General features: G+C 38.1%; 1 non-coding gene across 1 annotated transcript; it reads right to left on the reverse strand.

Annotated features, from left to right (window-relative positions):
* Positions 1 to 7,258: 7,258 nt before the first annotated feature.
* LOC149498325 (small nucleolar RNA R71) lies at positions 7,259 to 7,364 on the reverse strand. The gene has a single exon (XR_016319830.1). It is a non-coding gene; the product is annotated as a small nucleolar RNA R71 (small nucleolar RNA).
* Positions 7,365 to 12,251: the final 4,887 nt, after the last annotated feature.

Genomic DNA, 12,251 nt, shown 5'->3' on the forward strand with positions numbered 1-12,251 from the left:
GCTAGGGCCTGAGTTGGACGTGTTTTATCCTTAAAAATGCCTTATTTGGTTTAGCCTTTTGTTGTCTTTGTATGGGCTTTTGTTAATGGGTCTTTTGTATTAGGTTAGCCCAATTATGTTAGTTTCTAGTATAAACACTATTGTCTTCTTTGTAAAGAAACTAACTTTTGATCAAATTGAACTACATAAAATTGTTCATGCTTTGCATATCCTTTTGCTTAAAGTGATTGTGAGAAATTGCTTTCCTCTAATTGCATCAAGAATTAAGATAGACTTATCAACTTGTTGTAACATTTATCTTGTTCTTATTCTTGATTACTGGTGTTTCTGTTTCCTTATAAATGAGGGGCGCCAGAGAGGGGAATTTATCTTCATCTTTAATCTGATCCACTCGATTAGGGGTTCTAGGAATTCATTTCCTTTGGGTTCCGCATCATTTGGTATCAGAGCCAAATCAAAGATTGAGGTAAGTTCTGTTATCTTAGTATTAGGGTTGAGTTTTTCTGTTCTTTGAATTTCATTGATGTTTGCTCATCTTTTTGATTAAATTCTAAATCTGAGCCTTCATCCTTGAATTCTCTTGTTTGCCTAAATAAAAAAAAAAGAATATGGAAAATTTAAGACCTTAGGACTGCCTAATTGAAAAAAAAAAAAAAGAGAAAGACCTTAGGTTTGCCTAATTTTAAAAAAAAATTGATTGTTTCAATTATTGAGGATTAAAAAAAACTATTAATCTCCTTTGTGGGACTATTTTGGACTCAATCTTTCCATTTGTCCCTTGTTAAAGACTATACCTACCTAAAGTGGGTTATAATTGTGGGTTAAGGGAGGATAAAGGACAAAATGCCTGTGCTTCACAACTAGCATGCCCGTGCTAGGTTCTGACTTTCATTTTCGGACCAAACCATAGAAGCACGCCTGTGCTTCTATCTAGCATGCCTATGCCAGGCTCTAACCTTTTTTAAAAAAAAATTTAGGTTTTCTTTGTTTGCTTGCTTTGTTTGGGTAGAATTACATAGGTCCACATTTAGTTTGCTTTGTGGTGAACTAAATTCATCTATTATATCCAAAACTCATTTTTTTTTATTCATTCTAGTTTCTTATTCTTGTTTTGTGCTTCCTTTGCTTCTTTTATATTGTTAGGGTGTAATTGCTTGTTTACTACACTTTAATTGATAATAAAGTAGTACATTGTTTATGTTCTTGTGCTACCATCCATCTTCATCTTGAGTCTTACTTTTTAGAATTTGTGCTTACTTTTCTTTATTAAGGTTTAATTCCTTGTGTCTAAACGTTCTTTGAGTTGGTTGGTTGGCCTGGAAATTCTGAAGTACAATTAGAGGAATTGCAAGGAGTGGTAAGGAGTATAAACACATGAGGGGGAGCTTTACCTCAACCATATTTCTTTTGTTAATTCTGCTTTGAGTACTAATCATGAGTGCAGGCAAGTCTGGAGAAACTAGTGGCGACGGAAATCAAATTAAAGACCCCCAACTGAAGCTCTTTATGGAGTCAATTCAAGGGCAGTTTCGAAACTACAATAGTTTCTGCCAAGATATGAGAGAGGAGATTAAAGTCGCCCAAAGCTCCAATACAAATAAAGCTCATCTGCGTACTACTCTACTAACTAGATTTCAAACTCTTGAAGATGAGGAGGTCGATAATCCTGAAGTTGGCACAGTTGATGGCGACTTGGGATCAATCAAAATGAAGATTCCAGAGTTTTACGATAAAAACAATGCTGAAGAGTACCTTGAATGGGAAAGAAAGGTTGAGCAAATTTTCGAGTTCCATAATTATTCTGAAGAGAAGAAGTTTCACCTTGCAGTTGTTGAGTTTAAAGGATATGCTATGTTATGGTGGGAGCAACTGATGTTAAAGAGAAGAAAGAAGGGAATGAGACCTGTGCCACAATGAGAGGTAATGAAGGAGTTGATGCACCAAAAATTCGTCCCAGCACATTACTTTAGGGACTTGCACAACAAATTGGCAAGATTGGTGCAAAGAGGGAGAAGTGTGGAGGTATACTATAAGGAAATGGAAATGTGCATAGCTAGAGCCAAGATTGAGGAGGCTGAAGAAATTACCATGTCCAGGTTCCTTGGAAGTTTGAACAGTGAGATTGCCGATGCTTTGGAGATGTATCACTATGATGCACTAGAAGAGATGGTAGATATGGCCATAAAGTTAGACAGGCAGAAAAAGGGGAAGTTCACCAACAAGTATTCCAACAATACTTGGGGATCTAAATGGTCCAAAGGAGGTGAAAGAAGAGATTTCAAAGGTAATAATTCTGAAAGGGCAGAACCAGCTTCAAGAGGTAAAGAGGTTGCCTAATCTTCATTCAAGGGTAACAAAGGTACTTCTAACCCTATAATCTCTTCTAGAGAGATTAAATGCTTTAAATGTTTGGGGAAAGGGCATATTGCATCTCAATGTCCTAATAAAAGGGTTATGATTGTTAAGGATGATGGGAATATTAGTTCTGAATCTGAATTTAGTGATTATGAAGATATGCCACATTTGCATGATGATAATGATATTTTGGATGTGGATGAACATAATTTGTTGTTTGCTGAACATGGAGAATCTCTAGTTGTTAGACGTGCCTTGAATATGCAAGTTAAGGAAGAGAGTACTGAGCCGCGAGAGAACATATTTCACACTAGATGTTTGATTGGCGGAAAAGTGTGCATCCTTATTATTGATGGGGGTAGTTGCACTAATGTAGCTAGTGCAAGTATGGTGAATAAGCTGAATCTGGCATATAGTAAACACCCTAAGCCTTACAAGTTGTAATGGTTGAATGATTGTGGAGAGGTGAAGGTGACACGACAGGTACTTGTGCCATTCTCTATTGGGTGGTACAAAGATGAGATTTTGTGTGATGTGGTACTGATGCAGGCAGGCCATTTGTTGTTGGGAAGGCCATGGCAATATGATAGAAGGGTACTACTTGATGGGTTCTACAACTGGTACTCTTTGGTTCACGGGGGTAAAAGGTGGTTCTTGCTCCGTTGTCACCTCAAGAAGTGTATGCAGATTAGAAGAAGATACTTAAGAGAGAAAGAGAGGCTTCAACTTTGAGGGAAAATGAGAGTGAGGCTTCGAGCTCGAGAGAACAAACGAGTGAAAAGAGTGAGGTTGGAAAAAAAAGAGGTCGCAAAAGATACCAAACAAATTAATGGCCCAATGGTGAGTGAAACACCGAGAGGGGAGAGAAAAAAACACACTTTTTATGCGAGAGCTAGAGAGGTTAAGTGTGCTATCGCCTTGAGGCAACCCGTGTTGCTTTTTAGGTTTAGGGAGATTTTGTTTTCTAACACTGACACTAACCTTGATGGTTTACCTTTTGTGTTTATTTCTAGGTTACAGGAGTTCCTTGATGTCTTTCCAGAAGAGTTGCCTAGCAGATTGCCACCTTTGTTAGGGATAGAACATCAGATTGACTTTATCCGTAGCTCCACCATTCCAAATCGACCAGTTTATAGAAGCAATCCAATGGACACAAAGGAGTTGTAAAGGCAAGTTGATGAGCTTATGGAGAAAGGATTGTTGCGAGAGAGCATGAGCCCTTGTGCCGTTCCAGTACTTTTAGTACCCAAGAAGGATGGTATATGGCGAATGTGCATTGACTGCAGGTTAGTCAACAAAATTACGGTAAAGTATAGACACCCTATCCCTAGACTTGATGACATATTAGATGAGTTGTGTGGGTCGACTTACTTTATTAAAATTGACTTAATGAGTGGTTATCATCAGATTAGAATGCAACCAGGTGATGAATGGAAAACCGCTTTTAAAACTAAGTATGGTTTGTATGAATGGTTAGTAATGCCTTTTGGATTATCTAATGCACCTAGTACATTTATGAGGCTTATGAACCATGTATTGCGAACTTTCTTGGGAAAATCTGTGGTTGTGTATTTTTATGATATACTTGTTTATAGCAAGTCTGTTAATGAACATGTTGAGCATGTTAGGCCAGTATTACAAGCTTTAAGTTCTGACCAATTGTATGCTAAGCTTAAAAAGTGCACATTTTATATAGATAGACTTGTGTTTCTTGGATTTGTTATGAGTACGCAGGGTATTGAGGTAGATGAGGAGAAAGTGAAAGCTATTAAGGAATGGCCAACTCCTAAATCAGTTTCGGATGTGCGAAGTTTCCATGGGTTGGCGAGTTTTTATAGACGGTTTGTTCAAGATTTCTCTTTGATTACCACATCACTCACGGAGGTAATCAAAAAAGAAGTTGGGTTTAAGTGGGGAGAGGAACAACAGAAAGTGTTCAACGCGCTCAAAGGGAAGTTGACATCATCTCCTATACTTTCTTTACCTAATTTTAAGAACACTTTTGAAATTGAGTGTGATGCTTCTTGTGTAGGAATTGGAGCAGTGCTGATGCAAGAGAAGAAGCCAATTGCCTACTTTAGTAAGAAGTTGAATGGGGCTCAACTCAATTACTCAACCTATGATAAGGAGCTGTATGCCTTGGTGAGAACGCTGAACGTATGGCAACACTACTTACTGCTTAAGGAGTTTGTCATCCACACTGATCACGAGGCCTTAAAGCACTTGAAGGGTCAATGTAAGCTCAACAAAAGGCATGGTAAGTTGATTAAGTGTATTGAACAATTCCCTTATGTAATTAAATACAAGCATGGTAAAGATAATGTTGTTGCTGATGCATTGTCAAGGAGATATGTACTCGTTACTGCTCTTAGTTCTAAGTTGCTTGGATTTGAGTATGTTAAGGACTTGTAAGTGACTGATTCTGACTTTGGCAATGTGAATATGGCATAGAGCATGGAGCGTTTTTTTTTTTCATTTTTTTTTATTTTTTTTAACATTTACTTTTATTATTTTTCTTTTTTATTCTTTTTTTTTTAAATTTTGATAAGTGTTAATTTTATAATGTTTTTAATATAGTTTTTATTAGAATTTGAGTAAGTTTTTATTACTTTAAATCACTTTTAGTATAATTGTGTTCAAAAGCTTCCTTGATCTTTAATCCGCTTGATCTAAGAGAAAATTGCAGGAATTTGGCGCAGAAAAGAACTTTATAATACAAGGCACTTAGCTTCTAGCACGCCCAGGCCGTGCTAGAAGGCATAACCGTGCTAGAAGCCAAGGAAACCAAAGGAGGGACAGAAGAGAGCACGGCCAGGGTGGTGTCAAAAGGCACGGCCGTGGTACAATGGGACCAGGGCGTGTCAATCCTAGCACGCCCCTGGCAATCCTAGGCAGACTTCCAGAAGAAAGCACGCCCTGCCTGTGCTTGGTAGCACTCCCATGCCTCAGTGCTTCACTAGCCCGTGCTACCTAGCACACCCCGTGCTACACTAGCCAGACTTCCAGACTAAAGCACACCCAGCCCGTGCCATGAAGCACGCCCGTGCTGCTCAGGCGGAACCAGCGTGAATTTAATACGCAAATCAAACTTTTTCTCACATGGGCCGACTTCAGGGAGTTTCCTAAACACACTAAACAAGACCTGGACCTATTCCTAGAGAAAAAGGAGTCCTAATCAAGAAGAAATCAAGAGCCTAAACAGTCATGATCTCCTATAAAGGATTTTGCACTAAATAAGGATTCTATTTCCTAAAAGGACTCAGACTTGCCTTCAGGAACTCTATATAAAGAGAGGAACTTCTCCTAACAAGGGATCTCATTTTTTTATGCAATTTCTTTACATAATTCTTTCTCTCTCTCAAAGATTTGAAGCATCAAATAATTGTGCCAAGATTCAAGGAAGCCATCAACATAGTTGTGATACAGTTTTTATTCTAAACTCTTCATCTTGTTTCTTTCTTTATTGATTGTCTTTAAATATGATGAATGATTCAAGTATGATTGAGTTTAATTTAATTACTATGTCTAGCTAAACTCTTATACTAGGGATTTGATGTAATTTAATTCGATTCCAGTTTATAATATTAGATTTATTTTTCTTTGTTCTTGTTATAACTTATTATTGTGCTTAAGGCTTCCAGGCAGAAAATTTCCCCTGGATTGAGTTATTTCAATAATCACATTCGGGAGAAGGGTTATTGATATGAAAAGATAATAATTTACTTGAGAATAATAACTTGATGCGGAAGCTATATGGTTTGACTCAAGGGGGGTTTTCATAAGTTAATAAAGTATTAAGTTGTGAACTCACAAAACAACCACAAAACCTAATAATCTGATTTATGTTTAATTTCACTATTAAAGATAGGTAATTAAACTGGATTAGAATAGCTAACAATAAATCGGGAGAGCTTGTTAGTAACTTTAGAGTTGTTTCTCCTACTTGAACAATTAAAGTTGATTAATGAACTAATAGAATAAGCTGGATAGAATTAAGTGAAATCAAATTCCCTAGTAGCTTAATCCTCTGATTTCTTTTCACCTGAATTTTGTGTTTGATCTCTTCTATTTTTACTTTAAATTTTATTTACCTTACAGCGAATCTCTCTTATCATCGTCTAAATAATAATAGGTTAACATAATTTTGGTAATTGATAAACAATCCCTGTGGATACGATACTCTCTTACTCTATATTACCTGTTGCGATTTCGTACACTTGCGAAAAACGCTGTCAAGTTTTTGGCGCCGTTGCCGGGGATTGGCGTATCAATATCAATACGAATTACCCTGTTATTAATTTAGACACTCTTTCGTTTTTATTAATTTTCTTTTAAGGACTATTCTAGTTGTTTTATGCAAAGGAGATCAAGGAAGACTGAACCTCTAATCTTTGATCCGGAAATTGAACGAACTCTTCGAAGGCTCAACGCTGCAAGAAAAACACAAGAAATAAAACTCGAACAACAGGCAGACATGGCCAACGAAAACGAAAACGAGAATGAAAACATGGTCGGGCCACCACTTCAACATCCGGTCTGTACCTTAAGGGATTATACAACACCTCATCTGAATGGGACAACCTCAAGTATTACTAGACCTAGGGTAGAAGCTAATAACTTTGAGATTAAACCCGCAATGATCCAAATGCTCTCTACCTCGATCCAATATGGGGGTTTGCCTAGTGAAGATCCTAATGCTCACATCACCAATTTTCTGGAAATTTGTGACACTTTCAAACAAAATGGTGTTTCGGAAGATGCAATCAAATTAAGACTTTTCCCATTCACTCTTAAGGATAAAGCTAGATCATGGTTACAATCGTGTCCCGCTGGAAGTTTTACAACATGGGATGAATTAGCTCAAAAATTTCTAGCTAAATTCTTTCCATCCTCAAAAACCACCAAGTTGCGCAATGAAATAATGACATTTGCTCATCATGATCAAGAGAGCTTGTATGAAGCTTGGGAAAGATTCAAGGACTTGTTAAGAAAGTGCCCACATCACAGTTTGCCCAAGTGGTTACAGGTACAAACTTTCTATAATGCATTATCTCCTAACATCAAAAATACTTTAGATGCAGCTGCAGGTGGATCCTTTGAAAAGAAAGGAATTGATGAAGCGTATGAGTTGATAGAGGAAATGGCAAGCAACAGCCACTACCAAAACAATTCCGAAAGAAGAAGAACCGTAGGAGTCTATGAAATAGACGTCATTACAGCACTTAATGCCAAGGTAGATAACATGGTAAGGAAATTGGACATGTTAACTGCTAATCCTGTAAATTCTGTTATGCAAATTTGTGATAAGTGCAATGGACAACATGGAATTGGAGAATGCATCATGGACTCTTTAAATCCACAAACTTTAGAGCAAGTGAACTATGTGATGAATCAAGGAAGAAAGAATTACCCTTATTCAAATTCATATGATAACAGGTTAAGGAATCATCCTAGTCTATCCTATGGTAATCCTAACAATGCCTTGAATGCACCACCTGGTTTCCATCCCCCGGAAAAGAAATCCCATGATGATCTCCTCACTGCTCTTTCCAAATCACACATGGAATTCATGAATGAAACCAGGGAAAACCATAAAATCCAGCAGGCTGCAATAAAAAATTTGGAGATTCAACTAGGGCAATTTGCAAACAGGATGGCATCTTGACCTCAAGGTACGTTACCTAGCAATACTGAAAAGAATCCAAAAGAACAAGTGCAGGCTATCACCTTGAGGAGTGGCAAACAATTAGATGAACTACCAAGGAAAGAAAAGGAAGAAAAAGAACAACCGAAGGTGCCTATCATTGACTTAGAGGAACAGGAAAAGGTAAAACCCTATGTTCCCCCTGTTCCCTTTCCACAAAGATTAAAGAAAGCACAAGATGACAAGAGCTTCCTCAAGTTCCTGGATGTGTTTAAGAAGCTTCAAATCAATATTCCTTTTGCTGAAGCTCTTGCTCAAATGCCTAGCTATGCTAAATTCCTAAAAGATATCTTGAGCAAGAAACGAAAAATTGATGATTAAGGAACGGTAATGTTAACCGAGGAGTGCAGTGCAATTATCCAAAACAAGCTGCCTCCAAAGTTAAAAGATCCAGGAAGTTTTTCTATCCCTTGTAACATTGGTAATCTTGACTTTGAAAAGGCTTTGGCAGATTTAGGTGCTAGCATTAATCTTATGTCCTATGAAGTTTTTAAGATGCTAGGTATGGGAGAGCTCAAACCAACAAGGATGTCTTTGCAACTAGCAGATCGTTCAATTAAATATCTTAGAGGAATTGTAGAAGATGTGCTTGTAAAGGTAGGTACATTCATCTTTCCTGTTGATTTTGTTATTCTTGACATTGATGAGGACAGGGAAGGATCTCTAATTCTGGGAAGGCCCTTTCTTGCAACTGCAAGAGCATTAATTGATGTTTATGAGGGTAAGTTGACCTTAAGAGTTGGACAGGAAGAGATTGTTTTTGATGTACTTAAATCTTGTAAACTTCCTATGGATTATGGGGACTGTTTCCGAATTGATGTTGTTGATGAATGTGTGGAAAGCACTTTGCATGTCGAAAATAACATGAATGAACCAAGCATCCTGAATGAAAAAGAAAAGGAACCACCTAAGCATGAACTAAAACAACTTCCATCTCATTCAAAACATGCATTCTTAGGTGAGAACCATTCTTTTCCTGTTATTATTTCTTCTCACTTAACGCTTGATCAAGAGGAAAGGTTGTTGCAGGTTCTACGTAGACACAAGAAAGCATTAGGGTGGTCTATCTCAGATCTACAAGGAATAAGCCCGAGTGTGTGCATGCATAAAATCTTGATGGAAGAAGACTACAAACCTTCAATCGAGCACCAAAGGCGACTGAACCCAAACATGAAGGAGGTAGTCAAAGCCGAAATCATCAAACTCCTAGATGCCGGCATCATTTATCCAATTTCAGACAGTAATTGGGTAAGTCCTGTCCAAGTTGTTCCAAAGAAGGGAGGTATGACTGTTATCTCTAATGAAAACAATGAACTAATCCCCACAAGAACAGTCACAGGTTGGCGTGTGTGCATAGATTATAGAAAACTAAATAAAGCAACACGCAAGGACCATTTTCCCCTTCCCTTTATTGATCAAATGCTTGAGAGACTTGCAGGTTATCCTTTTTATTGTTTCTTAGATGGCTATTCAGGATACTTCCAAATACCTATAGCTCCTGAAGACCAAGAGAAAACTACATTCACATGTCCTTATAGCACTTTTGCCTACAGGAGAATGCCTTTTGGGCTATGCAATGCCCCTGCCACCTTTCAAAGGTGCATGATGTCCATCTTTTTAGATATGGTAGAAAAGTTTATTGAAATATTCATGGATGACTTTTTTGTGTTTGGTTCTTCCTTCGATGCATGCCTTCATAATTTATCTTTAGTAATGCAACGATGTGAAGATACTAACCTTGTGTTAAATTGGGAAAAATGTCACTTCATGGTTAGTGAAGGTATTGTCTTAGGGCATAAAATCTCTCAAAAAGGGATTGAAGTAGACAAGGCAAAAATTGAGGTAATTGAAAAACTACCTCCTCTTAACACAGTGAAAGGTATAAGAAGTTTTCTTGGGCATGCAGGGTTTTACAGGAGATTCATAAAGGATTTCTCAAAAATCACTAAACCTCTTTGCAATCTACTAGTTAAAGATGTTCCTTTTGATTTTGACAAGGAGTGTTTAGATGCTTTTAACAGGTTGAAGAAGGAGTTAATCTCAGCCCCGATCATCACTACACCAGATTGGACTTTACCCTTTGAACTAATGTGTGATGCTAGTGATCATGCTGTAGGAGCTGTTCTTGGACATAGAAAAGACAAGAAGTTGCATGTTATTTATTATGCAAGTCGCACATTGAATGATGCGCAATTAAACTATGCAACTACGGAAAAAGAATTGTTGGCTATTGTTTTTACTTTTGACAAATTCAGGGCATATCTAATTGGAGCTAAAACAATAGTCTACACAGATCACTCTGCCATCAAATACTTGCTAGAAAAGAAAGATGCAAAACTGAGACTCATTCGTTGGGTACTTTTATTGCAAGAATTTGACCTAGAAATTCGCGACAAAAAGGGGACCAAGAACCTCGTTGCTGACCATCTTTCTAGGCTTGAATTAGGGGAAGAAGATACAAGCGAGCTACAAATCAACGAAAGCTTTCCTCATGAGCAACTTCTTCTAGTAGCAAATGCTCAAACCCCCTGGTACGCTGACATAGTTAATTATCTTGTTTGCAAAATTCCTCCTCCCAATTTTTCTTACCAACAAAGAAAAAAATTTTTTCATGATATCAAATTCTACTATTGGGAGGAGCCATTTTTGTTCAAGTATTGCAGTGATCAGCTTTTCAGAAGATGTATACCGGAAACTGAAATAGAAAGTGTCCTTAAATTCTGCCATTCAATGGAATGTGGAGGTCACTTTGGAGCAAGCAAAACAGCTGCGCGTATACTAGAAAGTGGTTTGTATTGGCCTAATCTCTTTAAAGATGCTTATAACTATGTTCGTCTATGTGATCGTTGTCAAAGGTTAGGTAACATTTCGAAGAGACATGAGATGCCCCTAAATAGCATCCTTGAAGTCGAAATCTTCGACGTATGGGGTCTGGACTTCATGGGACCTTTTCCGCCATCATATTCAAATCAATACATTCTAGTGGCGGTGGATTATGTGTCAAAATGGGCAGAGGTTGTTGCTCTTCCAAATAACGATGCCAAAAGTGTAATGAGCTTCATCAAGAAAAACATTTTTACAAGGCATGGTACTCCTAGGGCAATAATCACGGACGGAGGTAAGCATTTTTGCAATAAATATTTAGATTCCCTTCTTGCAAAATATGGTGTCACTCATCGTGTAGGTACTCCATATCATCCTCAAACAAGTGGACAAGTAGAGGTCACTAACAGAGAAATCAAAAAGATCCTCGAAACCACTGTTGGACAATCAAGAAAGGATTGGTCCAAAAAGCTAGACGATGCTCTATGGGCCTACAGAACAGCAGTCAAAACGCCTATAGGTATGTCTCCATATCGCATGGTGTATGGTAAGGCTTGTCATCTCCCTGTAGAGTTAGAACATAAGGCGTTTTGGGCCATTCAATTTCTTAACTTTAATGCCAAAGAAGTGGGACAAAAGCGCTTGCTACAGCTAAACATGATGGATGAATTGCGCCTCCATGCTTATGAAAGTGCTAAAATATACAAAGATTGCACTAAACAATGGCACGATAAGCGCATTATCATGAGGGATCTAAAGGTAGGCCAGCAGGTGTTGCTCTATAACTCTAGGCTCCGGTTATTTCCTGGTAAGTTGCGCTCTAGATGGTCTGGACCATTCACAATCAAGGAAATCTTTCCTCATGGCGCGATTGAAATAGTGGATGGTAAGTCGAATCGAAGTTTCAAGGTAAATGCTCAACGTGTGAGAAGCTATCATAATGAAAACTTTGAACCCATCAAGAGTACAATTGGTCTTGCTTAGCCTAAACTAGGATAAGTGCGTCGAACTTAACGACGTTAAACAAAAGTGCTTGTGGGAGACAACCCATCTACTTTTCTTGCTAAATTTTCGTCCATTTATTTGTTTTTATTCTCTATTTTATTTGTCAAATTCCCCAAATTTTCTCCATAAGTGTTCTTTTGTTTTAGTTAGAGTTTTTTTTGTAGGAAAAAGTGGAAATCCAGAACCGAGCACGCCCTAGCCGTGCTAAATGGCACGCCCGTGCCATAAGGTGCGAAGCCAGCCCGCCCAGGCGTGCCCCGAAGCACGCCTGTGCGTTTTTCCAGGGACAAACACACTTGAAAGGTCAGAGAAGAGCACGCCCTAGCCGTGCTCAGTAGCACGCCCGTGCTACTGAAAAGGGACA

Source organism: Jatropha curcas, chromosome 2, assembly GCF_041381405.1.
Source record: "Jatropha curcas cultivar XTBG-Jc1 chromosome 2, XTBG_Jcur_1.0, whole genome shotgun sequence".
Classification (NCBI taxonomy): Eukaryota; Viridiplantae; Streptophyta; class Magnoliopsida; order Malpighiales; family Euphorbiaceae; genus Jatropha; species Jatropha curcas.